The 23,887-nt window shown below is 49.2% G+C and overlaps 1 protein-coding gene across 1 annotated transcript in view; it reads right to left on the bottom strand.

Annotated features, from left to right (window-relative positions):
* PIK3CB (phosphatidylinositol-4,5-bisphosphate 3-kinase catalytic subunit beta) overlaps nucleotides 1–22,309 on the bottom strand; it is an 84,290-nt gene extending 61,981 nt beyond the window's left edge. Inside the window, exon 1 of the mRNA XM_058657115.1 lies at nucleotides 22,154–22,309. The gene's annotated coding sequence lies outside the window, so the exon portion shown is untranslated. The remainder of the gene's footprint in view (nucleotides 1–22,153) is intronic.
* Nucleotides 22,310–23,887: the final 1,578 nt, after the last annotated feature.

The following is a 23,887-nucleotide window of genomic DNA, read 5'->3' as shown; positions in this document are numbered from 1 at the left end:
ATAATCTCTTTTCATTAATAATCCTCAAAATTTAATTAAAAAGTCTGGATACTGTGGGAGGGGGAAAAAATAAAAAAAATATAGATCCTTCTTGAAAATAAAGTGATTTTCCATTTAAATTTTAAATGTTATGAACTTTTCACTTACACTTAGAACGTACTCCACATGTCATGCATAACCCCAGTAACCCCCCAGAGAACACGGCGTGCAACACACGCGCCTGTCCGACATGTTCTCGGAGCAGTGCGCCGACACCAACAAGGCAGGTCATTGACAGCGCCGCCTGGGCACCACCTCCTGCATCATGTGCCAGTCAAAGGCTAAGTGAGATGCTTGCAGCAAAGAAAACAGTTTTGAAAGGTCAGGCTGTGAGGATGGCAAGAATTTCTTCCACAATATCCTTTCTGTCTATCACAGATTATATGACAGTCCAACCAGTTGTTTTCTGAGTAAAGCAAAAAGCACGTTGCAGTCTCAAAGGGCCGGAAGCATTAGGCAGCCCACAATATCATCTTTCTGAACATTCCTTCTAACTGCATAAACATCTACTACATACTAACACAAATGAAGTCTGAGGCAAAGAAAGCACTGCAGGAAGAGGAACTGGCAAAAAACGGAAGGAAAATTTACAGTATACCACTATTAATTCACAGCGTACTGATAGGATTTAAACCTTTTCAAACGAGGGCCTGGCACAGTGGCCTAGCAGCTAAAGCCCTCGCCTTGCAAGCACCGGGATCCCATATGGGCGCCGGTTCTAATCCCGGTGGCCCCACTTCCCATCCAGCTCCCTGCCTGTGGCCTGGGAAAGCAGTCGAGGACGGCCCAAAGCCTTGGGACCCTGCACCCGTGTGGGAGACCCGGAAAAGCCTCTGGCTCCAGGCTTCAGATTGACGCAGCTCTGGCTGTTGTGGCCGTTTGGGGAGTGAATCATCGGAAGGAAGATCTTTCTCTCTGTATATCTGAATTTCCAACAAAAATAAATCAATCTTCAAAAAAAACTTTTCAAAATGAAAATATGCTATTTACCAGGAAAAGCATAATTATAACACAATAAGAACATTTGAATTTCTGGATCAAAATTATAAACAAAGCATAAAGCTTCAAAAACATTTCCTGTAGAAGCTATAATCCCATCAATATTTCTTCCCCCCATTTCCCCCATAGTTTGTACTGGTCTTTCATGCATCTCAACTGGGAATATATTTCAATGACTGGATCATCAAGGTGAAAACTCTGATAATTCCTCATAAAATTTCCAATTGCAGAGGTCAACTAGTGTATTCTTATAAAAAAAAAATCAGTCTAGCTCAATCATCTTGTGTCTTCCTAGATCAAATCCACGCCAATTTGAAACCTACAGCTTTCTCCTGAGCCAAGGAAAGCTACTTTGTAACAGACACATCTCAGACACAGTAATCATAAGTTTCTGGGAAAGCATTCTTTTTAATGTTTATGTTGCAAACAGAGACATGGAGAGATGGGGTGGGTACGCGACACGTGAGTTTAAAACCACTGCTGGAGACCCGAGTGCAGGCTGGCTCCTAGCTTCTCTGCTTCCTGCCAGCGCCCCCTGCAGGCAGCAGACTAGGGCTGACCTGCTTGGCCCTACCACCCCTGTGGGAACCCCACACAGCTGTGGGCTCGGGACCTCGCCTGGGCTGTCTGCAGACACCTGGGCAGTGAGCTAGTGAGAGGAAGCTCTCTCTGTCTTTCTCCTTCTGCCACTCTGGCTTTCAAGCATATAAAAATAAAGCAAGTAAATATTCTAAATTTTTTCCAGAAAATCTACCACCTGTGATGCTGGCTTCCCATATGGGTGCTGGCATGTGTCCTGGCTGCTCTATTCCTGATCCAGCCTCCCAGCAATGTGTCTGGGAAAGCAGCAGAGGGTGGGCCAGTCCTCGGGCTCCCACATGGGAGAGCTGCAAGACGCTCCTGGCTCTGCAGCAGCACGGCCATGTGGACATCTGGAGGGGAAGCAGCAGACGGAAGATCTTGACCTTTCCGTCTCCTCCTCTCTGCAGACTCTGCCTTCCACGTAAGTAAATCAATCTTAAAAGGGAGAGGAGAGAATCAGCAATGCTGTAGTTTTCTCTGTGTTTACCTAAGAGGTGCTTTGTGCCCCCTCTCCTAATCCTCTTGTTTCTAAATAGAAAGGTTGCTTTTCTAGGAGTTGAGCCCTTTGCCCATGTCTTTAATCTCAAACTATATTTCCTCAGGGTGATAAATTAGTCACTTTATTTAACATTTAAACTACTCTAACAGACCATTGCCTTTTACTTAAAAATACATTATTTGTGAACGCTAGACCGTCTAGCAGGCAAGACAGTCTCAGGGTTGGAATATGTCCTTTGAACAGTGTAACCAGGGTGGGCAACGGTATTTATTGTACAAGCCAGGAGACTTGAGAAATTAGGCATTAAAAATATCTAGACATGAACAATCCCCAACAGGCTTGAATCAATACACCTGCTAATCCTTTGCAGCTTGAGTGCTTAGGGAAGCAACCGCTGCGTCCTGAGTGCTCGCTCCAGACGGGTCTGCTGAGCGAACTGAGCCGAGATGCTCAGCCTGCACCTCCTCCGCCTCACTCCACTGCAGCCGGTTTTCAGCCCCAAGCACCTTCTTGAAACGGCACCTCTCAGAGCTGTCAATGATCAAAACGTCAAAACCACGGTGTTTCCTGACTTTCAGTTGACTTCTCGGAAATCCATGAACTTCTCTTTTATGAAGGTCAACTCGTAGGCTTATGTCAATCTATATGAAAGGCAGAACTAGCAGGGGGAGAGAGATTTCCATCACAGAGGGCTCCAAGAGTCACAGTACAGTGATCCTGGCAAAGTGTGTGGCAAGGTAATCACTCACCACGTGTCCAGGCTCATGAGCAGGAACTTAACCTGGAAGCAAAGCACGGACTTAAATGGGCCACTCTAATACGGGGTGCTGGCGTTGCAAACAGTGGCTTAACCTGTTGTGCCATAATGCTGGTCCCTAAAGATCTATTCTTTTTTTTTTTTAAGATTTATTTATTTTTATTACAAAGTCAGATATACACAGAGGAGGAGAGAGAGAGGAAGATCTTCCGTCCGATGATTCACTACCCAAGTGAGCCGCAACGGCCGGTGCTGCGCCGATCTGAGGCCAAGAACCAGGAACCTCTTCTAGGTCTCCCACGCGGGTGCAGGTACCCAATGCATTGGGCCGTCCTCGACTGCTTTCCCAGGCCACAAGCAGGGAGCTGGATGGGAAGTGGAGCTGCCAGGATTAGAACCGGTGCCCATATGGGATCCCGGGGCGTTCAAGGCGAGGATTTCAGCTGCTAGGCCACACCGCCGGGCCCCTAAAGCTCTATTCTTAAAGCTTAAGTAGACTCGATCGGAAATACCAGACTACCTTCAAATAAGGCTTAGGATTCTCCCGCCCTCCCCTGATGTCACTGTGCTCCCTTCACTCCCCTCTCCTCACAGATGGACTCAAAGGTCTAAAATCCAATCAGTACTCACACTTTCCATCTCCATCTTTCAGGAAGAAAAAAGTAAGAAATCAAAAATGCAAAGTAGGTATGTACCTCAAAATGACATTTCTTAAAATGTTTCTTAAAAACAGCTGTCACATATACTTTTTTATACTGATGCTTTCATGGAAGACTTTCAGATTAGAAAATATACTACACAAAAGACTAAAGATAAAGCACTCACTAAAACTGGTCAAATTAGATAAATTTTATTACTCTACAAATTACAAAATGTAGGTTGAGGGGCTGGCACTATGGCTTTACGGGTTAAGCTGCAGTCTGCAAAGCCAGCATCCCATATGGGTGCCAGTTCAAGTCCTGGCCACTCCACTTCTGATTCAGCTTCCTGTTAATGCACGTGGGAAAGCATGGAATACGGCCCAAGAGCTTGGCTTCTGAACCCCAAGCGGGAGACCCGGAAGAAGCTGAGGCTCCTGGCTGACACCTGGCACGACTCCAGTCACTGCGGCCATTTGGAAAGGGAACCAAAGTTGGAATGTCTCTCTCTGTCCCTCTCTCTCGTAACTTTGCATTTCAAACAAAGATAACTCTGGAGCTGGAGTGGTGGCTCAGTTATCCCTCCGCTGGCCAACACTAGCGTCCGAGACTCTGGCTGTCCCACTTCCAACCCAGCTCCCCGCTCAGGGCCTGGGAAAGCAGTGCAGGGCCTCAAGCTCTCAGGACCCTGCACCCATGAGGGAGACCCAGAAGAAGCTCCTGGCTTCACATCAGCTCAGCTCTGCCACTTGGAGGATGAACCACTGGATGGAAGGCCTCTTTCTGTGTGTCTCTCTTTCTCTCTCTCTGTAATACTACTTTTTTTTTTTTTAACGATTTATTTTATTTTTTTTTATTACAAAGCCAGATATACTGAGAGGAGGAGAGATAGAGAGGAAGTGGAGCTGCCGGGATTAGAACCAGCGGCCATATGGGATCAAGGCGAGGACCTTAGCCACTAGGCCACGCCTCCGAGCCCCTGTAATACTACCTTTTAAATAAAAATAAATTTTAAAAGCAAATCTTTAAGAAAAGCAGTGCTGAAAGGCTTGCACATGCAATCCTCTTCCAGCTGTCCAAGACTATGACTCTAACGGCCCCTGGAAGACCACTCCCCGGAGGAATAACTCACATCTGCTATCAGCAAGCTCCCTTATCCACTGAGACAGAGCACGCGGACATCGGCCTTCTCTCTATCAGTACGAGGCACGGCTCTCTCTCACAGAACCTCACAGCCTAATCTGATGTGGGGATCACTGCTGATGATAAACACACGCGTAGTATGGTCCTCCTCTTTCTTAGTGGACTATGGTTAGACCTGGGACTGGGGCTGGGGGCTGCAGCTACAGGCTGGGGCTGGGGGCAAGGGCTGGGGTGGGGGGCTACAGGCTGGGGCTGGAGGTTGGACTTCATTTAGGTCTCCCAGGTGGGTGCCAACACCAACCGCCTCCTGGGGTGCTCTGTAAGCAGCTGGAATTGGGAGCTACAGGTAGGAACTGAACCCAGGTGGTTCCAGTATGAGAAGCTTGCATATGAACTGCAAGGCTGCCTCACTCACCCCATCACTTTTAATCAGCATTATTTTATTTCTTTCTTTTTAAAGATTTTTTTTTATTTTTTATTGGAAAGGCAGATGTACAGAGAGGAGAGACAGAGAGGAAGATCTTCCGTCTGATGATTCACTCCCCAAGTGAGCGCAACGGCCAGTGCTGCACCGATCCCAAGCCTGGAGCTAGGAACTTCTTTCCGGGTCTCCCACATGGGTGCAGGGTCCCAAGGCCTTGGGCCAGCCTTGACTGCTTTCCCAGTCCACAAGCAGGGAGCTGGATGGGAAGTGGAGAAGCTGGGACATGAACTGGTGCTTGGAGTTCGAGGGTTCATTAAATGAGCCATCTTGCCAGCACCAACACATCCTGATCGTAAACACCTTGGGTATCTAGAAGTAGGTGATTTCTGTATTTTCTGCTTCCTTTGTATTTTTTTCCTCAGCTCACTTGGGAATGGTTTGTAAGTATTTAAGTCAGTGGCAGTACTGGAGACAATGTGTGAAGAAGCATTTGGACACATTAGCACTTTTCACCTTTGTGGGAAACATGCAGTATACTCTTAAAATCATTCCTTTTTATTTCATAATGTAACAAATGAGTAATAAAAATTTTATTATCAAGCATTTTTCTGTATTCCCTTATAATTGATGTGTATGTTTTATGATTTTATTTCACACTTCAGAGGTGACTGATGTATTTGAATAATACTTTCAGTGTATAAAATCATTTAAAATTGGGCCTTGTGCAACAGCCTAGTGGCTGAAGTCCTCTCCTTGCTGACGCTGGGATCCCATATGTGCACCGGTTCTAATCCCGGCAGCTCCACTTCCCATCCAGCTCCCTGCTTGTGGCCTGGGAAAGCAGTCAAGGCTGGCCCAAGGCCTTGGGACCCTGTACCCATGCAGGAGACCCGAAAGAGACTCTTGGTACCTGGCTTCGGATCGATTCAGCTCTGGTCGTTGTGACCACAGTATCCACTCAAGCCACTGTCTTCACCTCAACAGGCTGACTCTCACTACCACCAGTACACGATACACTTGTTCAACCCAATAGGTAAGTAAAACAGGACTCACCACCCCAAATAAACCTTTTCATTTCTATCAGTTTATTTTATTTTCTCTAAAGATTTATTTTGTTTGGGCTTGGCATAATAGGCTAGTGCCTAAAGTCCTCGCCTTGCACGCAATGGGATTTCATATGGGCGCTGGTTTGTGTCCCGGCTGCTCTGCTTGCCACCCAGCTCCCTGCTTGTGGCTTGGGTGAGCAGTACAGGACGGCCCAAAGCCTTGGGACCCTGCACCGACAGGCGGGAGACCCGGAAGAGGTTCCTGGCTCCTGGCTTTGGATCAGCTCAGCTCCAGCAGTTGCAGCCACTTTGGGGAGTGAACCATCAGACAGAAGATCTTCCTCTCTGTCTCTCCTCCTCTCTGTACATCCGTCTTTCCAATTAAAAAAAAAAAAAAAGCAAGCGAGTCACTAATCATGTAGTAGCTAAAATTCTCCAGTGCTTCTTTGCACCACAGAGCCGCTGTAGCAGGCCCTCGGAGAAGGGCTCCCAGGTCACAGTAACATCAGGGTGACAAAACAAGGAGGGGAGAAAAATGACTACTTAGCATGCTCACTCAAATGAAATCAAAGTTCACTCTAATCCTAATTTATCCTTAGCTACCTATTATAAAGTCTATAAACCAAGAGGATACAATATCTGTTACTCTTACTGCATCTTCTCATCAAATTATTAAGACAAAATCGTGCAGAATAAACTAAAATCTGGTCATTAAATGTAAAACTGACAATTCCTTAAGAATTCTTCATTTCTACAATTTTGTTTCGAGGTGTAATGCTGACAGCCTTTAGCTGTGGTGCCATTTGCAATGTCAGCATCCCATGCCGGCACTTGCTCAGATCCAGCGGCTTGCCCAGGAGCCAGTACCCTGCTCACGCACCTGGGACTACGACAGGCGGCTGAAGTGTAAGTCCATGTCTCCTGCCACTACGTGGGAATCCAGGATGGAGCTCCTGGCTCCTGGCTCCGGCCTGGCCCACCCCTGCTCACTGCTGGCATTCGGAGAGTTCACTGCAAGATTAAACATCTCTACTGTCTGTCTCTCTTTTACTCCATGCACATCACTCTACCTCTGAAATAAACCATTTTTTAAAAAAAGATTTATTTTATTTTTATTGGAAAGTTAGATATAGAGAGGAGGACAGACAGAGCCTTTCTGTGAGTCACCGCGCAGTATCAGGAGAAACTTTTTTTAAGATTTTTTTTTATTGGAAAGCCAGAATTACAGAGAGAAGAATCTTCAGTCCGCTGGTTCACTCCCCAGGTGATGTGTCCTCAACTGCTTTCCCAGGCCCCAAGCAGGAAGCCAGAAGGGAAGTGGAGCAGCCAGCACATGAACCGGCACCCATTTGGGAGCCTGGTGTGCAAGGCAAGGACTTCAGCTATTAAGCTACTGCACTAGACCCAGGAGAAACTCTTAAAGTTAATTCACCTCATTTGGGTGAAAAGATGGTGTACTACCATAGGACTGCTCAATAAGTATTACCACAAAAAGATTAAATACACATAAAATCATTCTTAAAATAATCGCTCAGTGCACATGCTGTGGTATAGGAAGTTGGGCTGAGGCTTAGAACATTAGCATCTCATAGCAGCCTACAGGGAGCACTGGCTCTTCAGGCCCAGCTGCTGCACCACGGCTCCAGCCTGCTGCTGGTGCACAGCCTGCCAGCCACGTGGGAGACAGCCGAACCCCAGCTCCAGCCTGCCAGCCACGTGGGAGACGGCTGAACCCCGGCTCCTGCCTGCGGCTGGTGCACAGCCTGTCAGCCACGTGGGAGATGCATCCCAAACCCCCGGCTCCAGCCTGCCAGCCACGTGGGAGACGGCCGGAACCCTGGCTCCAGCCTGCCAGCCACGTGGGAGATGCAGCCTGAACCCCCGGCTCCAGCCTGCCAGCCACGTGGAAGACGGCCCGAACCCTGGCTCCAGGCTGTGGCAAGCATCTGAGGAGGGAACCAGCGGATGAAGACCTGTCTCTGCTGCTCAGCCTTTCAAGTATATAAAAATAAACACTAAAAAAAATCTGCTTAACAAGATGTAAACCACACGGTTCTTTTTTTTTTTTTGTCCAGAGCTACTTAAAAAGACAGTCATCAAAATGTACTGCTTAAGAAAAACATACTCCTTTTGGCAGACAACCATGAAACTATCATGCCAAAATATACAACTAGGTTAAAAAAAAGTCAGTGTGGCAGGATTCAGTGAGGACCTAACAGGCTAGGGCCGATCCAACCCAGACACTGGGGTCGTTACCACAGCCCAGCACACGCCAAATACGGAGCCACAACTCTTGACGCAGGAGTGAAATACTAAGCCCGAGTACAGACACACAGCCTGCCACCCACGTACAAGTAAAAACCTCCTATCTAGGGGAGACCTGTACTCTAAAACACAGCTATACACAGCTTAGCACAAATCCAAATGAACACCTGCATTGAGCGATTCAGCCTGACAAGAGAGCGAAGGCACGGAGCTCCCTGACTGCACCCACTGGAATGCTGCACCCCACTTTCCCGGTTCTAAAGCAAAGGCAAGGCTGGTGTTGCGGCACAGCGGACTAAGCGTCAGCTTGAGACACCAGCATTTAGAGCACTGGTTCTGGTCCTGGCTGCTGAGCTTCGGACCTAGTTCCCAATAAGTGCAACTAGGAAAGCAGCAAATAACTCAGCTATTTGGACCTTTGCTAAGAGATCCTGACAAAACTCCAGGTTCCAAGCTTCTGCCTACCAAGCCCTAGCTATGAGGCCATTTGGGAACGAATCTCTTCCCTCCCTACTTCTCCTCCTCCCTGTCTACCTTCCAGTAATTCTTTGAAAACACAGATCTTCAAAAATAACATAAAACAAATAAATAAACCGTCAGTGCCCAGCGCAGTACCCAGTGGCTAAAGTTCTCATCTTGCACGCGCCAAGGTCCCATATGGGAGCCAGTTAGCGTCCAGGCTGCTCCACTTCCCATCCAGCTCCCTGCGTGTAGCCTGGGAAAGCAGTGGAGGACGGCCCAAAGCCTTGGGACCCTGCAGCCATGTGGGAGACCTGGAAGAGGCTCCTGGCTCCTGGCACCTGGCTACAGATCAGCCCAGGTTCAGTCGACATGCACACCTGGGGGGGAATACCAGCAGGTGGAAGGTCTTTATCTCTCCTTCCCGCTGTAAATCTGACTTTCCAACCAAAATAAATAAATAAATAAATAGATAGATAAATAAATTTTTTGAGAAAATAAATAAAATCTTCAGAAAAAAACTAAGATAGGGAAATGATTTCTTTTTGGTCCATTCCTGCTATAAATTCTACTTGGTCAAGCAATTTTTTTTTAAGTTTATTTATTTTTATTGGAAATGCAGATATATAGAGAGGAGAGACAGAGAGGAAGATCTTCCATCTGCTGATTCACTCAAGTGGCCACAATGGCTGAAGCTGTGCCAATCTGAAACCTGGAGCCCAGAGCCTCCTCGGTGTCTCCCACATGAGTACAGGATCCCAAGACTTTGGGTCACCCTCAACTGCTTTCCCAGGCCACAGGCAGGGAGCTAGATGGGAAGTGGGGCTGCCGGGATTAGAACCAGCGCCCCAAAGGGATCCCAGTGCATGCAAGGCAAGGATTTTAACTGCTAGGCTACCGTGCCAGGCCTCATAATAAACAAATCTTAAGAAAGTAAGAAAGGTCATGGAAAATGGTATTTTGCTGAAAAGCATTTTTGAAACTCATAGTTTTCTACATGAACTTCTTGAACTCCTCCCTCCAACAATTTGCCTAGGGTACAGTCTTGTCATCAGCTGACGGTTCCCAAGGTGATTCTAATGTGCAGGCAGAGTTAAGTGTGGACTGGCTTAGGTCTACCTAAGGCAGTGACCAGGGACGTACTGCAGAGCCGCAGGCCCACACTCACCTGCCAGGGAGAGACGTGTCCGCAGCACCCCTGGGTGCTGACTCAGCTGGCACAGACTCTGAGAACTGCAGCAGTAGACTACGAAGACGCGTCCTGACAGGGTCTGACACAAAATGTACACCAAACAGCAATGTGTTAACATGCACTACAATCCACTTCAAGACACACTCTGAGCCGCATAGGAAGCAGCAGCACTCAGCCTTGAGCGCCCTCCGCCCTGACTCCTGGCCAAGCCCCTTTCCACACTGGCTGCAACACCGATGGGCTGAGGTGCCCGGCACACTGCTCTCTCGCGCCTCCACATTAAATCACTACTCTTATAATTCAAAATGAATGTTTTCCTTATGCATACACTATTCTGTTTGGCAACTGTAAAAGGGAATCATAATTACAACCTACAAGACAGTTTGCTAATTAGACGCCTAAGCCATGAAACAGAAGTGATGTCTTTTCCCCAGCAGGACCTGTTGGCAGGAGTGGCACAGAAGAGGCAGTCCGTGACCGTCCTCTGAGGACGGAGAGTCACCACGCAGCCTTGGCTAGCGGGGTTCTCCCTTCCAGCTCCTGACCCCAGCAGGCAGCAGCGGAGGCTCAAGCCTTGGGGTTTCTGCCGCCCTCCTGGGGACCTCGCCTGTGTGCCCGACTTCCAGCCCCAGCCCGGGCCCACTGCCAGCTGCGGACATGTGGGATGTGAACCAGCACTTACAAATTCTCCCATACATGCTTTCTCTATCTCTTGATCTCTCATACACATTTTTTAAATTTTTCTAATTTTTCAAAAAGAGGAAAAATGGATCATTTTGAATTTCCTGAAGTGTATCTTTTTTTTTAAAAAAGATTTTATTATTATTGGAAAGCCGAATATACAGAGAGGAGGAGAGACAGAGAGGAAGATCTTCCATCCGATGATTCACTCCCCAAGTGAGCCGCAACGGGCCGGTGCTGTGCCAATCCGATGCCGGGACCAGGAACCTCTTCCTGGTCTCCCACATGGGTGCAGGGTCCCAAAGCTTTGGGCCGTCCTTGACTGCTTTCCCAGGCCACAAGCAGGGAGCTGGATGGGAAGTGGAGCTGTCGGGATTAGAACCGGTGCCCATATGGGATCCCGGGGCTTTCAAGGCAAAGACTTTAGCCCCTAGGCCACACCGCCGGGCCCTGAAGTGTATCTTTTTATCTTGTACAGAAGGAACACCATTAAACAACACAGAACCAGGGACTATACCTTTTCCAAAAATAAAAATAATAAAACTAAGGGCCTGACCAAGCAAACAATATTCAAACAACACCTGTGTCTGACTTTACCACGTTCATCAGGAGAAAAGCAGTGAGAATACCAATGGTGACTTGTACTTTGAGACTGTAGCTAGAGGCAGACTTGGGCACAGCATGTCAGATGCCAACCTGAGGAGCGCCCGAGTTCCCGGCCCGGCTACACCTCTGAGCCCATCTTTCTGCCAGTGTCACGCCTGAGGAGGCAGGAAGTGATGTCTTGAGTAACCGCTGTGGGTCCCCACGAGTGAGAGCAGAAGTGGAGTCCTAGCTCCGGGTTGGGACAGCCTGCCTTGGCCGAGGCTCACAGGCAGGTGCGGATCGAACCAGCAGGTGGAAGAGTTTTGTCTCCATTTGTCTTCCAATATAAACTAAATAACAATTTTTTAAAATGATAGTTGACTGAATATCTAGGAAAACAAAGATTTTTAATTTCTATATGCTTAATTATTTCTTTGAAAAGCAGATATCAAAAGGCACAAAGAATCTTCATCTTCCATTTTACTCTCCGAACGCTCACCGTGGCTAGAGCTGAGCAAGGCTGAAGCCAGGAGCCAAAAACTCGCCCTGCATCTCCCACGTGAGTGACAGGACAAGGCTGTGGAGCATCACCTGCCAGCTCCTAGGCTCAGCAGCAGGAGCTCACAGAGGAAGCAAGGGAGGCGGCAGGCCCGTCTCACTCACTCTGTCACAGATTCGAATTTTTAAAGGCACAGAACTCACAAAGACAAAGAATGGGAAAAAAGATAATCACCACAATGTTAAAAGCTGGGAAGCAGTTAGATAATTCCACAAACTAGGAACATTAAGTTAAAATTTTAGGTAGAGAAAACTAAAAAAAAACAGCCTACCATATATGCCAGAAACATAAAAAAAGCAAAAACAAAACAAAACAAAAAAACCCTGACAGCACCAGGTACCTTTGTAAGATGAATCCCCAAGTCCTTCCTAATCCAGGAAGTTGAGCAACTGCCCTTTCCTACCCAACAAACAGATGAAGCTTTCAAAGGGTAAAACCCGTGTCACAGAAAGGATCAGACAGGGCGGCCGTGACTTCTCAACGCCGACTGCAGTGACAGGACCATGCCATGGCACACACTTGCCACAGCAGCGGGAACAACTGGGCACACTCAGCCGGTCCAGAAGAGCCCTGACCGGAGCCTCCAGCGGACACGCCCTGGCGTGGGCCGAGTGCACGGACAGACACGCATTTGGGGTGAACAAGCAAATCAGGGCTTGGTCTCTGCCTCTCCACTTTTAAATAAATAAATGACATAAAAAATAAAAAATGTTTTCAAGATCCTGAAAGAAAATGACTTTCCCTCTAAAATCTTATGCCTAATGAAATAATAAATATAGTATAAATACAATATTTTCAGAGTTTGAAAAATCTCAAAAAGAAATAAAATGTCCTTCACAGACAGCATTTCCTAGAAAAACCATTTGACGTGCCCAGTACGGTAGCTCAGTGGCTAAGTCCTTGTTTTGCATGTGCCAGGGTCCCATACGGGCACCGGTTCATGTCCTGGCTGCCCCGCTTCCCATCCAGCTCTCTGCCTGTGGCCTGGGAGAGCTCTAGTGGAGGACGGCCCAAAGCCGTGGGATGCCGCACAGTGTGGCAGACCCGGAAGCGGCTCCAGGATCCTGGCTTCGGATGGGATAAGATTGGCTCTGGCCATTGTGGCCATTTGGGGAGTGAACCAGCAGATGGAAGATCTTCCTCTCTGCCCCTGCTTCTCTCTGTAAATCTGGCTTTCCAATAAAAATAACAAATACATCTTTTTAAAAAAAGAAAGAAACTGACCCTCTAAAAAGAGCAACTTAAACTTTTTAAATCTTAGAGCCAGTGTAGTTAGTGTTATGGCAGACTAAGTCTCTGCCTGTGGCACACTGGCATCCCATATGGGCACCAGTTCATGTTTTGGTTGCTCCACTTTCCATCCAGATCCTTGCTCCTGGCTTCAGAGCGCAGAAAAAGATGGCTTAGGTCCCCGGGCTCCTATGTGGGAGACCCAGAGGAAGCTCCTGGCTTCATGGGCCCAGCTCTGGCTCTTGTGGCCATCTGGGGAGTGCACCTGTAAATGGAAGATTCTCTCTCTCTCTTTCCTTCTCTCTCTCTCCTTCTCTCTGCCTTTCTCCTCTGTAAACCTGCCTACTAAATAAATATGTCTTTAAAGAAGTTTAAATCTCAATTTGTACACAATAATTGGATCTTTATGGGTACAGCACAGTGTAATAATCTGTGCACACTTGCATGTATTTAAGGAGTATGCTGCAATAATGCCTTGTATGTACAATGTGCAATACTCAAATCCGTATCATCAGCATTTCCAGCTCCTAAAAGATGTATTTCCTTGTGCTTGGAGACTCCAAACTCCTCCTCTTCTCCTTCACAAAAAGAAAGTGTGCTACTTCCTGAGATTAGATCATAAAGCAAACACTGACATTGTCAATGGTGTGGATACTTCCACAGGAGGCCACCTCTGCGAAGGGCGGATTCGGCAGCTTACACTTCCGCTCTCCGTCCCCAGCACCAGGTCACGTAGCACCCACTCCACTTCCAACCCCACTGCCTGCAAAGGCTCCTGGGAAGGCAGCAGAAGCCAGTCCACGCACCTGTCTGCCACCCAGCCGTGGGCTTCCAGCTCCTGGCTTCAGCCTTGCCCACAGCTGGCCCTGCTGACCACTGCAGGGGCAAACCAGGGGACGGAAGACCTCTCCAGGTCAATCTCCCTTCAAAGAAATTGCTTTTTAAAAAAGGAGCATTCCAGCTAGATTTTCCTCATGAACTCCTTCAAAATCATCTACAAAATGAATCTTACTTAAAGCAATGATACCTTTATAGGCTCATAAACATGGAGGCTAACTTTTGAAAACACAATCATCAGACTTTTTTTGGTTAAAAATTACACTTCTGTTCAGAAAAATAATGACAGCAATAAGAACAATTAATTTTTTGTTTTATGCAATATTTTATTAAACTAGAAAAAAATAGTTGAATTATATCTAAATACAAGACCAACACTGAATCAGCAATTCAGGAATAAATAAAATAGTCACACTTAGTTAGGACTAGTTAGTAGAAACTCCACATGAGGTACTTGTCAGAGGAAGCAATGGCCTGGTGTCAAAAACAGCCTGGGCCACCCTGCAAAGGGCAGGCCTGCAGGCAACTGAATCCTCAGGGCATGTTCCAATAGGTTCAACTAGCAAACAACATTTTAAATTGGGATAAATCTGTAATTCTGATAATCCAAGATACATTTTTTTTTAAAGATTTATTCATTTTATTACAGCCAGATATACACAGAGGAAGAGAGACAGAGAGGAAGATCTTCCGTCTGATGATTCACTCCCCAAGTGAGCCGCAACGGGCCGGTGCGCGCCGATCCGAAGCCGGGAACCTGGAACCTCTTCCAAGTCTCCCACGCGGGTGCAGGGTCCCAATGCATTGGGCTGTCCTCGACTGCTTTCCCAGGCCACAAGCAGGGAGCTGGATGGAAAGTAGAGCTGCCGGGATTAGAACCGGTGCCCATATGGGATCCCTGGGCGTTCAAGGCGAGGACTTTAGCTGCTAGGCCACGCCGCCGGGCCCCCAAGATACATTTAAATCACAAAAATTCACTCCTTTAAACTGGTAAAATGCAAAAAAAGTACCAACAGGGAGTTTGGCCTGATTGACAGTCACCTCAAATTCCTTGCAGTGGCACAGCAGGTACGGAATTCACGGACTCCAGGTCTCGGAGTTCTGTGGAGCACTGTGGACACCAACCACGTGGGAAAGCTGGCTGCTGACCTCTGCCCTAGAGCCCTTCTGTCTGAATTCACTTCACACCTGCCATTACTTCCAAAGCGCAGCAAAAAGATGTGACATTAACAAATAATTAAAAACTAGTTATTAGAAATGCAAGGAAAATCTGTGGACAGGAATGTGACTAAAGTGCAGTTTAAAACAAAGCTTCAGATTCGCCCAGTGATTTCTTTAACTCCTTATAATCCTCCCGCAGCAGGCATGGCTAACCCTTGCAGGCGAGCGCCGGCCTGGTGGGCTCCCGAGGGGGGACAGGGGGCGAGGGGCAGGGGCTGCGGAAGGCCTCCTGCCAGAGCGCGAGGGGAGCTTCTGAGCGGCAGATCTGCTCTGAAGATGCCACAATCAGGGAGCTGGCCACACTCAACTACCCCCAATTAAGCAGCCAAGCTCCAAATGAACCAATAAATATTCAAAAAGCTATTTACGGAAATACACAGTCTGGGGGTGAAGGAATGGGCAGAAAGATTAGCAACATCTAGGTTATTTAGTGCCTTAGACTGGAATTAACAGCTACCAAATACCTACATTTGCAATATGCCTTAATCGTACAAATGATGGATCTCTTTCATCCCTAGGAAAGCTGAGTACCTAAAATAACCAAGCACTGGAATAAAATGAACAGGACAGAACAGGCAGACTAGGGAGTAAGCTTGGGACTTGGGAATGTGTTCCTTGACAAAATTAATATATATTTTACCTTGTGCTGATAGTTGAAGTATGTAATTCCATATTTGAGTATGTCTCTATTGGCTAATCCTCCCCTTGTAAGCACCAGGATCCCATTTGGGCACCAGTTCATGTCCTGGTTCTCCAGTCCCCATCCAGCTCCTGCTTAAGGCCTAGGAAAGCAATGGAGGACGGCTCAGGTCCTGGGGATCACACACCTGCGTGGGAGACCGGGAAGAAGCTCCTTCCTGGCCCCTGGCCCCTGGCCCCTGGCTCCAGATTAGCTCAGTTCTGGCCACTGCGACCATTTAGAGGGTGAACCACTGGATATAAGATCTTTCTGTCTCTCCTTCTCTCTGTAAATCTGCTTTTCCAATAAAAGTAAATAAATCTTAAGATTAAAAAAAAAAAAAAAAGAACTCCAGGTTTACCAAAGAAGAGATGACATGATCTATGAGGCCTTCTCCGCAGTTTTCTCACAGACTTGGCCCTGACATCTCATTGATGGTCCTACTGACCTTACACTGTGGGCTCTGCCCTGCTTGGCAGGTTCTTCTACATTTTGAAAACATAAAACCTGAATACCACTCCTCCATCTACGAGATCAATTACTTTCAGGCACACATACCACATACGCTAAAGGCTGGCATTCCCTCACTCATATTTCTAAAAGGAAGCCAGCAGGAAGCTGATCAATTACTGACAATCTATCATGACAAAGTTTCTCAAAAAAATCTTAATTCAATGCCATTTCTCTTTCAGAAACCAGAGCTAAATCACAGCCAAGCAACCTGCTTTTGCAGAGTAACTATAGCTGCCACACTGCACACCTGAACCCACCTAACCCCTCTCCACTAGAAGCCTGTGACTCCTGATTGTTTAGCCTGGAGACAACACAAACAAAAGCAACCATGGGTGCATGCCAGGACAAAAAAGTTAAAAAGCAAGCACACCACTTTAGAGTTCATGCGTTGTCCTTAAGGATCAAGACCCTGACTATGAGAAAATAAAAAGCCACCTCAGGAAAATATAGCACTCCCCCAAGGGCTCAGCCCAGCAGCCGGGGCCACAGGAGGCTCACAGGCAGGGCTCAGAAAGCAGGCCAGACTAGGCCACTGCCTGGCAGGTTCCACTTCCTGCTACTGCTTCACTGTGGATCCCTCTTCCTGATAACACACCTCAGGATGCAGCAGCTGAGGGTCCAGGCACCTGGCTGCCTGCCAGCTGTGCGGGAGACCGGGAACCTGTTCCGGGTATTTGGGAGAGTGAACTGGCACAGAAGATGTCTTTTCCTCTCTGTCACTCTGCCTTCCTAATAAATGCTGAGGGAGTGGGTGGTACTGGCACCATGGCACTGAAAGCTAAGCTTCAGCCTGTAATGCTGGCATCCCACACAGATGCCAGTTTGAATCCAAGCTACTCCACTTCTGATCCAGTTCTTTGCTTATGGCCTAGGAAGGCAGTCAAGGATGGCTCAAGGCCTCGGGCCCCTGCACCCATGTGGGAGACCTGGAGGAAACGTCTGGCTCCTGCCTTCAGATCAGCTCAAGTCTGGCCGAGCTCCCTGCTAACACGCCTGGTAAAGCAGCAGAGACCAAGCTAAGATTTCTGGGCTCTTGGTTTCAGCCCAGTGCAGCTCCAGGCACTGCATATCCCCCAGCACACCCTCCAGCGCACTCTGTAACTGCCTTTAAGTAAATAAATCTTTACACAAGAGTGAGGGGAAAGAGCGGAGAAAATGAGTTACCACACAGAAACTTGAAAAGTAGGATATCCCAGCTCCCTGCTTGTGGCCTGGGAAAGCAGTCGAGGACGGCCCAAAGCTTTAGGACCCTGCACTCGCGTGGGAGACCCAGAGGAGGTTCCAGGCTCCCGGCTTCAGATCGGCACAGCACCGGCTGTTGCGGTCACTTGGGAAGTGAAATCATCGGACGGAGGATCTTCCTCTCTGTCTCTCTTCTCTGTATATCTCACTTTGTAATAAAAATAAATAAATCTTTAAAAAAAAAAAAGAAGAAAAGTAGGATATCACCCTTTTCGTCTCTCCTACTCGATGCTCAGTTACTATGATGCTAGCCTAGCATTTTGTGTGCCAAAGTGTTTTTCAGCTCTAAATAGTGTTCTTCGGTGAAAATCAGACCTGGTCCTACTCGCAGGCAAGGTACTCGCCCCCCAAGCACAAAGGCACCGTGCGCTGGACACCTGTGAACTCAGCATGGGCACGCAGTCATCACTCGGACTTTCTGTCCACTGTTTGTTACCTTCCACGAGAACGGACAGTCAAAACAACAACATAAAATAAATGGCTCTACAACCGGTCTATTTCAGATTATGTTTTGCTTTTATCTCATACTGAAATCTCATATAGTGTTTTGTATGTGAAGTCTACCCTTTTTTTGAAAAAAAAAAAAAAAAGATAAAAAAAAAGGTCTATTTCTTTTGAAAGGCAGAGTGAGAGGGACAAACAAATTTTGCATCCTCTGGCTCACTCTGCACATGGCCTCACTGAATGGGGCGTGGCAACTAGAAGCCAGGGGCTAGGAGCTCCATCCAGTCTTGCCCATGGGCAGCAGAAACTCAAGCACTTGAAGACCATGTGCTCCTTCCTAGGCACATGGGCAGGGAGGCGGGGCAGAGGCGGGGCAGCTGGGACTCACTGGCACTGCTGGACACAGATGCCTGCAGCAGCTGGGGCTGGGCCAGGGTCCAGGAGTTCCATCTGGGTCTCCCACATGAGTGGTGGGAATCCAAGCTAAACTTGGGGTGCCATCCACTGCCCCCCACATGCATAGCTGGAAGGTACGAAATGTAAATGGCTAAAGATAAGCCCACCCCAATCCACTTCTGTAAGAAAATCAATCACAGGGCCCGGCGGCGTGGCCTAGCGGCTGAAGTCCTCACCTTGAAAGCCCCAGGATCCCATATGGGCACCGGTTCTAATGCCGACAGCTCCACTTCCCATCCAGCTCCCTGCTTGTGGCCTGGGAAAGCAGTCGAGGACGGCCCAATGCATTGGGACCCTGCACCCGCGTGGGAGACCCGGAAGAGGTTCCGGCTTCGGATCGGCGCGCACCGGCCGTTGCGGCTCACTTGGGGAGTGAATCATCGGACGGAAGATCTTCCTCTCTGTCTCTCCTCCTCTGTGTATATCTGACTTTGTAATAAAATAAATAAACCTTTAAGAAACAAAAAAAAGAAAGAAAATCAATCACAGAATGTTTTAAATGTTGAATTCTTCAGGGGAAAAATGGGTTTTTCTATATTTAGAAATACAGAAACATATTTTCTACATTGATGATGGAATTGTGTATTTCTGATCTTCCCATCCTTGTTCAGATCTGCAAGATCATTTTCAAGGCTGTAGAGGCAGGCTCAGGCTGAGGGAAATACACTGAATTATTTATATCCTTATATCCAGCACTAAGCTGTCAAAAAGGCAGTGAGTAGAAACCAAGTGAGGATCACTTATCCCCACGGTGAGCTATAACTCCAAATGAAGTGGCTCAAATGAACATTCAGTCACATTCTCACACAGCCCAAGTCTCGCACCCACAGGCGAGCTGGCAATGAGAGGGTCTCAGGTGCCGAAAAGAAATACCTAATTGAATTAAAAATGTATGCTCTTACAAAAATCCTAAATAGTTCAGTTTAAAACCCAGCTGGAGTACTTGGGCTTTCAAGCTTAGATATAAAAGAATTGTCAGGTTTTAAACTTTGTCAGAGTAAGCATTAGTTTAAAATGATGGACTAGATTTATAACTACTTCAAATCCCAAAGGCATTCACCTGCAGGCTCAGTCCCCTGGGGGCCTGGCCTCAATCCCTCCCAATAACCGCCTCCTACACCTGGCAGACAAAAGCCACCCCCCAGGTGCGGCCAGCTCTCGGTCTCTCCCCTCTCTCTCTTTTATCTCCTCTCTTTCCTCTCTCTCTCTGGTCTCTCCTCCTCTCTCTCTCCTCTCCTCTTCTTTCCTGATCTTCACCACCTCTACCCTGTTCCTGCCCCATTGGAATAAACCTCCTAAGATACCTCAAAAAAAAAAAAAACCCTAAATAGGATTACATATCGTAATAAACTATCTTTTTTTTTTTTTAAAGATTTATTTTATTTTTATTACAAAGTCAGACATACTGAGAGGAGGAGAGACAGAGAGGAAGTGGAGCTTCCGGGATTAGAACCAGCAGCCATATGGGATCAAGGCGAGGACCTTAGCCACTAGGCCACACCGCTGAGCCCCATAATAAACTATCACATCCTAAAACCAGCTGCTGGGGCCCGGAGCCGTGGCCTAAGGGCTAAAGTCCTCGTCTTGAACGTGCCAGGACGCCAGTTCTAATCCTGGCTGCTCCACTTCCCATCCAGCTCCCTGCTTGTGGCCTAGGAAAGCAGTCCAGTCGAAGACAACCCAAAGCCTTGGGACCCTGCACCTGCATGGGAGACCTGGAAGAATCCTGGCTCCTGGCTTCAGAACAGCTCAGCTCTGGCCACTGTGGCCGCTTGGGGAGTGAACCAGCGGATGGAGGATCCCTCTCTCTGTCTCTCTTCTCGGTATATCTGACTTTCCAATAAAGATAAATAAATCTTAAAAAAAAAAAAAGTGAGAACATTTAGTTCCTTGTTTCCAAAAACACTACCTCATCCATTTTTGTCATTAACGACTTAATGTCTAAACTGGAGGGTAGAGCACTTTAACCAAGAAAGGAGGCGGTGCAGTAGCTAATTGATCCTTCAGCCACAGTTAAGGCATCCCCTTCCGGCACTGGTTGTAACCTGCTGCTCCACTTTCCATCCAGCCCTGCCCCCGCCCCTGCCCCTTTATGGACTGGCAAAGTTGGGACAGTGGTGGAGGATGGCTCCAGGCATTGGGCCTCTGCACCAGCCACTGTAGCCATCTGAGGAGTGAGCCAGTGGAAGAAGATCTCTCTCTCTCTTTCTCCCTCCCTCCTTCCCTCCTCTCTCTCTCATTAGAAGGTAGATTCTTTTTTTTTTTTTTTTTGGTAAATCTTTCAAATAAAGATAAATAAACCTTTAAAAATAAAATTTAAAAAGAAATGCAGAAAGAAACAGAAAAAGGCACCAGCTAGAAGTCGTAGGGCCGCAGAATGCCTTTAGGAAGAGAAGGAAAAGCCACCGAGCCAGCACGGAGCAGGAAACCGATACAAGCCTGGGAGCCTGGAAGGTTCCTGCAGATATGGCAGCTCTCGGGCTTGCCTGCCACCCGCACACAGATCCCGTACATAACACCGCACCACTGGGCCGGCACTGCGACAGGAGCTCACAGCCCCTCCCCAGCCTCGGCCGGCGCTGACCCGGCAGTCTGTTAGCCAACAGCACCGCCAGCCAAAACAATTCCCGCGGCCCCCATGCCCTCAATTCGCAGACACTGACAAAGCCAGGTGGAGCAAAGTCTTCCCGAAAGTCTCCGAGAGGCAGGGAAGCACGGCAGAGTGGCAATGAGGAAACCCAGCAAGGTCCGTGGCCCTGGAAGGCTCCCTTGCGCTCGGCATCCTCGCAGGTGCCAGGCAGGTGCCAGTCATGGCGCGGGTACCTTTCCGGCTTGCCCACCGCCTGATTTCCACTTCGTTCTTTATCTCCACTCTGAAACTAGGCTAAGCTCTATCCTGCTCACCCTTGCCCAGGCTACCCTTTTAAGGCTGAAAACAGTTCCGCTTTTACTACAGAAGCTTTACAATGTAGCACTAAACAAAAATATCCCCGAATGATTAGCGAACTGCTGAGAACTGACTCGGGGTGATCTGGTCAGGAACCCTATTCCCAACCATTCACTCGGAGTTCCGGACGAGCAGGCTCCGAGCTGGCGACGGTGGCTCCAGCAGACGGCCACCGGCCCAGCCCGTCAGCCCTCGGCGGCCCTCTGCTCCGGCCCGGGGACCCCGAGCGCCCGGGGCCCCTCCACCCAGACGCCGCCCGGCAGCAGGGCTGCTCCCCTCCCGGGACCCCGTCTCCACACACGCACCTGGCGGGCTCCGGCGGGCCGCGCCGGCAGGAAGCGGGCGACGCAGACGGGGCCGCCACCACCGCCGGCCCCCTCAGCCGCCCCTCAGCCGCCGTCCCCCTCAGCCGCCACCACCGCCGTCCCCCTCAGCCGCCGTCCCCCTCAGCCGCCACCACCGCCGTCCCCCTCAGCCGCCGTCCCCCTCAGCCGCCGTCCCCCCTCAGCCGCCGTCCCCATCAGCCGCCGTCCCCCCTCAGCCGCCGGCCCCCTCAGCCGCCACCACCGCCGTCCCCCTCAGCCGCCGTCCCCCTCAGCCGCCGGCCCCCTCAGCCGCCACCACCGCCGTCCCCCCTCAGCCGCCGTCCCCCTCAGCCGCCGGCCCCCCTCACCCCCCCTCAGCCGCCTCATCCGGGTCCCGGCGGCCGCACTCACCTGCCCGGCGCTCCGGGAGCGCAGTCACCGACTCGGGCCGCCGACACCACCCCGCTCCGGCGCCGCCATCGCCGCCGCCCTCCCGCCCCGCGCGCCTCTTCGCCCGCCGGCCGGCCGCGGCCGCCGCACCGACCCACGGAGCACGCGCCGCCGCCGCGCCCGCCCCGCCCCCGCCGGCGCCCGGACCAATCCAGACCGCGGCGGGCGGCGGGGAGCTAGGCCGCACGGGCGGCCGGGTGCTGCGCGGCGCGGCGGGCTGCGGGGTCGGCCCAGGCCAGCCGGCCGCCGTCGGCAAGGGCCCCGCACCTGTCCCGGCGCAGAGCCGCCCTGCTTCCGGACCGCGCTATCGTCACCCTGGCCCTTCGCCCCAGTTCCTGTCTGCGAGGAGGAACAGGGCTTGGCGCTCCCCCTCCTTGGCCGCGTCACCCGGTGCTGCGGGTGGGCAGGCTGGGTGGGCTGCCCCGCAGCCTGGCGCGGGGAAAGGCCGTTGAAAGGCAGAAAAAGCCAGGTCTTTTCAAGCCCCCGACTCTTCTATATGATAACAACAGCCAATTTTCTCACATCCAACCCTTTTGGACCTTAACCAGGAAATTTCATAGTCCTGCCTAATAAACAATGCTTAATTTTTAAAGATATTTATTTGAAAGGTGGAGATATATAGGGAGTAGAGAGAGGGGTCTTCCGTCCCACGGGCTCACTCGCCGAAGGGCCACGCGGCCAGGGCTGGGCTGATGGAAGCTGGGAGCACTCCCGTGCTAGTGCAGGGACGCAGGGACCTGGGCCGTCCTCTGCTGCCTTCCACACCGTAAGCAGAGCTGCAGCTCAAGTGCAGCAGGCAGGACACAAACCAGACCCCATATGCAACGGAGAAATAGCGTGCTAACCCACCACGCCAGCCAGTGTAACTGAATTTTGCAGATTGAATATCAAAATTATAAATTATTTCAGTATGACAGTATTGTAGAATTTTTTTAATTTAGTCCTGCTATAGTAGGTAGTTGAGAGGTTGCAACAGAATGTAGCAGAAATTAATGCTGGTAAAAACAACGCCAGTTCAAAGATGAAAGAATTGCTTGGTACGTGAAGGTCGGTGTAATTAGCTTTGCACTTAATGAAACAAAACAAGAACCATTATTAGTTATTTAAAAAGAGATGAGAGTTCTAGTTCATAGGATGTTACGATATTATTACGCGCAGGTAATTCCCACAACCTGGTTCTTTACCGTGAGCTGAAATTACCAGAAGCAAGGAGGTATCTTAGGAGGTTTATTCCAACGGGGTGGGAATGGGGAAGAGATGGTGAAGATCAGGAAAGAAGGGACAGGGGAGAAGGAAGCACCTGGGGCCTTTTTATGCAGGTAGGCGCAAGGTGTGGGGGGCGGGGATTGGGAGGGCTGGGGGGCAGGCCCCAGGGGATTAGTGCCTGGGGATGACTGGGTGGGGCTGGGGGAGGGGCTGGAAGATAGGGGTGGGATTCAGGTGGAAAGCCAGGTTACATCTGATTGGTGGGTAGCTAGGCCGGCGGGAATTTCGTGAGCTGTGAGGAAGAAGGAATGGCGCCAATCCAGGGAAGGATATTGGAATAACTCCTTACATTCCTCCCTTTTGTTATATATAAAGCAAGAGGGGCATTGTTTTTTTTTTTAAAGACTTATTCATTTTATTACAGCCAGATATACACAGAGGAGGAGAGACAAAGAGGAAGATCTTCCTTCCGATGATTCACTCCCCAAG

This window comes from Ochotona princeps, chromosome 30 (genome assembly GCF_030435755.1).
Source record: "Ochotona princeps isolate mOchPri1 chromosome 30, mOchPri1.hap1, whole genome shotgun sequence".
Lineage (NCBI taxonomy): Eukaryota > Metazoa > Chordata > Mammalia > Lagomorpha > Ochotonidae > Ochotona > Ochotona princeps.
Note: the sequence above shows the minus strand (reverse complement) of the source record. Positions and strands in the feature narration are given on the sequence as shown.